This window comes from Lottia gigantea (assembly GCF_000327385.1).
Source record: "Lottia gigantea unplaced genomic scaffold LOTGIsca_35, whole genome shotgun sequence".
NCBI classification, from domain to species: Eukaryota; Metazoa; Mollusca; class Gastropoda; family Lottiidae; genus Lottia; species Lottia gigantea.
Window position 1 is genome coordinate 2,394,408 of NW_008709190.1, and position 6,039 is coordinate 2,400,446.

A 6,039-nucleotide genomic window follows, 5' to 3' on the forward strand; every position below is an offset into this window, starting at 1 on the left:
GTTATTCTTAATTTTTTTTGGAAATGTGAGGAGTCATATTTTGTGGTCTCCTGATTCCAAAACAGATTAGAATGAACCGAAACTTTATTTTAATCGGAAATCCCAATATCACATTCTCCGGACTCAAAAACAGATTAGAATGAACCGAAACCTTGTTTTAATAGGACATCCCAATATCACATTCTCCTGACTCAAAAACAGATTAGAATGAACCGAAACCTTGTTTTAATAGGACATCCCAATATCACATTCTCCGGACTCAAAAACAGATTAGAATGAACCGAAACCTTATTTTAATAGGACATCCCAATATCACATTCTCCTGACTCAAAAACAGATTAAAATGAACCGAAACCTTATTTTAATAGGACATCCCAATATCACATTCTCAAAAGGAGCCTTACAAAAAGAATGAACAGTGAAAGCACTATCATCTTTCTCTTTAGCCCTTACGTTCCAACCCTATCGTTGATGCAGCCACAACTGACTATATTTATCAACATTCCAGAGTTGACACTGGGCCCTGCATTGCCTCAGTCGTGATGTCTTTTCAGTGCCCTATTTGCTACTGACCAGAAAGGACCTATATCACGTGACCAAGCATGCATATTGAACATCTGTTACACTAAATATAGAGATGATGAAATACATCAAAGGCACAAACTGTTATTAGGGTTTTGACAACAGGAAGAACTGAACGATAATAACCATCTGTATCACATATGAATAAGCATGCATATTGAACACCTGTTACACTAAATAAAGAGATGACGAAATACATCAAAGAGACAGACTGTTGCTATGTTTTTACAACAGGAAGAACTAAGCGATATTAACCACCAATATAATATTAAGGACGATATGTCCGTCCATCCCACTACATATAATCTTTCCTCTAAAACATGCCACTCTATGAGGGTTTGTATAACAAATGTATCCACACATTCTCTTTCTTCTAAGAAAGAAACACGCTTCATAGTGTTTATTCTATAATTTATTTTGTCCAAAAACAGTTTTAGTACATAATAAACTTATTGCATAGTAACCACAGGGATCAATGATTGTCAATCATTGAAGAAAATCAACACATGAACACAAAATAAGAAATAAGAAAATTTACTTCCAATGGGTAGTAACTCGTGAGTGATTCCCCAATCAAGAACGCAAATAACTGAACGAATAAAGAAAATCAACACATGAACAAAAAATAATTAACCTAACGTACATAGTAAAATTAGATCGAATTCATCTATAGTAGCTCTGTGAAAAATGATGCTTTAGGATCTATTACCTTCCTTGAAGGTGAGCTACTGACATGACTCTTATATGTACACCTTTTGTAACACATGGAACCAACGTTAGAATAGTGTTGGCGAATACGACCTTTGGAGATGACAAAAGGTTAGTGTACGAAAGATGTCATCGACGCTGCGCATTGACACCTTCGCGGAAAAAGCAGTCGTCTTGGTAAATTATCGGAAAGATATTAGAATGCTGAGATATTGTCTTCAAGTAAGTCAAAATTCTTCTTCATGGGTTTCTGTAGCTGTTAAGCACAGTTGGAGTTACAAACTACGTCAACTTCTTGCAAGGTCTGCAATGTTATTGAACTTGACTAATGAATACAAGTGTAAAGGGATCGTGAATCTAAACGCACTAAACTTATTGTCTGATGATTATAGATGATCTGCGTATACGAACGAGAAACCGCTTGATAAAATCAGTTAAATTAGTGCCCAAGATCGATAACTTTCACTCTAAAACGTGTTAATTGTATTTCACTAGACCGTTCTTTATTTAGTGTAAACAATATACGTTTCAATTCCCTGCTCATCAGATAGCTTGAAAACATATCCTCCTGATATCGGTACAACAGTGTCTCAAATGAATACCAAGCTGAATAAGATTTCATAGATAAAAGAATACAACAAATTACTTTAAATAAGATTAATTAGCCATCAGAAGCTTCTGTAAATCCATATTTATCATGTTAAAATGAAGATAAATGAGAGTACATATGTATTCGATCTCAAGTGAAACGAGCCTATAATCAAATCATATTGTACTAATATATCCGAATTATATGTACATGTATTTAATTTTAGGCCACGGGAGACAATCGCATCCCACAGAATTAATTTGTTATGTAATGGAGTACTTTTTTTTCCTTCTTCAATAACGTTTAATATAATAAATGAACTTTTATCATTACATTTTACTTTAAATTGAACTGTTGCGTACTCGCAAAGACTAAATTTATCATACTTTCAATTTTAATGGAAGAATATAAATTATATACAATAAGATATAAATCTGATTTCGAGGAAAGGATGGTTTGATTATCCCCATCAGACGGAATAATAGAACAAATACTTTACTAAGAAAAATGGAATAAGCGGTCTGGAACTGCTGGGTATTTTTCATCTGTTCTGAAGAGGGCAAGGGGTTACTTTGTTGTATACTCATTGGCTTTAGTTTGCTATGAACATGGTTGAAATTAAAGAACTGTTTTGTTTGACAATCATTTTTTGTTTATAGACATTGGAGAATTTCTCCTGTTGGCTCTCTCACAATGGGCATTGGGCTATCTTATTTGCTCTATTGCTAGTGGTATTGAACGGGACACCAAAAAGCTGCTTTACCTGCATGATGATGAATGTTCAGTACTATCGGTTTTGCTGTATTTAGTGTCTCATTCCAAAGGGCTTTTTTGGTTTCTTTATCAACATGGCATTCCACAGAGAAAATATCATTCATTTAATTAAAAAAGATTAGATACATCAATGAACCTTTCATTGCTTTTTAAGATCTAATTTTTTAGGTAATTTTGAAACAGTGGCCAAATAAGTTATATAACATGTTTGAGCTCAAGTACAAGTACATGTGGATGTTGCTAAAATGTCCCACCTTTCAGAACATATTAAACCATTTTGCAACCACGACTGTGATTTCGGCATCACTTTGAAGCATTCATAACGTTTTGGACAGTTTCATGTGCCGGAATCGTTAAATGAAAAATAGAGCAATAAGTATACCAAAAATTCCTTATGGGTGATCAAAAAAATGAGTTAAACAAGGTTACGTTTACCTTAAGTAAAACCAACTATTTAATGTATGATAAGTTTATCTGTTTAGTCAATAGAAATGCTAAATAGTTTTGAACAAGTTACTTCACAGTTGGAATTTATTGCCATTCAACGTGGTCGTCGTAAATAAAAATGAAATTACAATTCAAAAGGCAACTACTTTCTGGTAAGAGAATATAGATCTTGAGAATATTACGTATTATCTGTTATAATGATATACCACCAACGCTCCCTTATCTCATTTATTATACGTTTCTTTAACTTTGAGAGCAAATTATTACACAGATAATTTTCGTAGGGTTTGAATTTTGCTGATGTGTGGTATAATTATTGTTTTAGTGATTTTTATTTCGTCCAGCCTCAGAACGTTAACTAAGCATATTCCAAATGTGAAATTCTTTGTTTCCTGGGTCAAAATCCTATGCCAACTCTCTCAAGGGGTCTCGCGTTGAGTAAATCATGTACACCACTGATATGTAATTATACCTAAAGATGTTAAGAAAATTTATCGACTCGACTAGAATTTGTGTCATGATTGAACACTTCTTTACTTTGAAATATGAAGTCTATGAACACATTTTGGATGACACATTGATTGAACTTAAAGTATTTAAACGTATACACGATTGTTTAGATGCCGTAAATTTAATAGTTTTTGACATTGATTCAAACGAAATTTTTTAATTGCATGATTAATTCAAGTATTCTGAGACCAACAAACATTCCGGATTGAAAAATTGATTTTTAAGACGCCATTGAACTCAAAGTAACACTCCTATAAGTCAATTGTGGGTTTGTAATGTCAACCTCGTATTTTAAAACGTAATTTAATTTTTCTTGAACTTCCATTTTCTTGAATGTCATTCTCTTTCCGAAATACAGCAAAATATCAGTTTTACGAGACAAACCATGTATTTGGCTTAACGTTAAAAATGGAGAAAAAAACATTTCAGAATCTCCTTTAAGAAATTTCACACTACTTGAGTTTATTTTCTATTATAAAAGATTACATCAAATGTAATAACACTTCCTGTTAGTTTTCAGTCACCCCTGTCGAACTGGCGTACAGATGGGGTACTATACATGATATAGATATATCTGTCATGAAAAAAAACTGTTAAACAGCTTACTTACCATTCAATGATTAGTATATAATTATGTTGACCTATAATCATATTCTGCGCATCACTGCATACTTTAATGAACATGTAGTGAGTACTCATAGGTAAATGCCAAACACATTCCTGTATTTTTATAGTTGTTAAGCCTTGTTTGTTTCCCGTCAATGAACTAATAATTGGATTCTTTGATTCCTTACCGATATTATTAACATTCTTACATGGCTTAATAACAACTCAAATTTCCAGACTACAATAATTTATTAATTTAAAAAATAAAGTGTACCAGACCGTCGTATATTGGTAGATATATGCTATGATACATATCGAACAATTTATGTTGAATCTGAAGGAGAACATTTATTGTTAAAAATATTGCCACGGATATAGGATGACAAGATTGCAATTACCTTGAGACAAAAATCTGAAAAATCCTTAACATCGATCAACAATACACTTCATAACACAACCATGATTTTCGTCACCAAGGTTATATATAACTATGATAGTCGTCATCAATGGTATTATATAACTATGATTGTCTGCATCAATGGTATAATATAACTATGATTGTCTGCATCAATGGTATTATATAACTTTGTCTTCAACAATGGTATAATATAACTTTGTCTTCATCAATGGTATTATATGACTGATTGTTTTCAACAATGGTATAATATAACTATGATTGCCTTCATCAAGGATATCGTATAACTATGATTTACTTCATCAATAGTATTATATAACTATGATTTTCTTCATCAATGATATTATGTAACTATTATAGTCATCATCAATGGTATATGATGTAACTATGATTGTCCTCATCAACGGTATAATATAATAAAACTTGTCTTCATCAATGGTTCTATATAACTATGATTGTCTCCAACACAGGTATTGCATATCTATGATATATAGATAATTATATATATTAAAAAAAAAAAACATAACAAAATCAAACATCTATGAAAATTATAATTACCCGAAGTTAGCATAGCCAGATATTTCTGTTTTATTTCATCATGATTACTTATTTTTTATGATTTCCCCCTGGGACAAGTGTTTCTTAGATAATCCAAGTACAAGTTAATGTAGGCCAAGAGAAGTTCAACGCGGGTATGTGTAAATGTTTTTTTTATAGGAAAATTACGAAGAGTACAATCTAAGTTATCAAGATATATAAAGTTATGTTAAAAAACTTTGTTGTGATCATATAATCTGAAGATGGAATCTTAGATAGAATTAGATGTTGGGATTCTATCAACTTCGACCTACAGTGTCATTAATTAGAGGCGTTTACGGACAAAATAACACCACTTTATTAGTCTAATATTTACCAATAAGCTATAGAATGTTCATTGGTATTCCACCTATTTAAGTTCTTAGCTTAATCACTTTCACGTAGTCGTGATTGGGCTCTTTCTGAAGACAGTAAGATGGAATTCACGAGAAGCGTGGGTACTTTAAATCCACGAGAGGAGACGAATGGTAGTATAGTAATGTGATTAAACTATTTATGCTTGGAAGTTGATATGTGATGTCAAGCTGGAAACATCGAATATTATAGTTTGTCCATGGTTGAATGCTTAACTTTCTAATGGTTTTCTACCTTTACCATTAACAACGTTTTTCCATTGAAATCGGACGTTATAATTCTGTTTTAACAATGATAACCGAGAGGACGGACGGACAACAATAAATCTCAGGAGATGTTTTAGTATATTTTTAATTATCAGATTATTATACTTCAGAGACTCATCGGAAGAGATAAACATTACCATCATGAATGTCACCGTCAAAATGGAGACGTTAAACGATTCAAACGTATCATG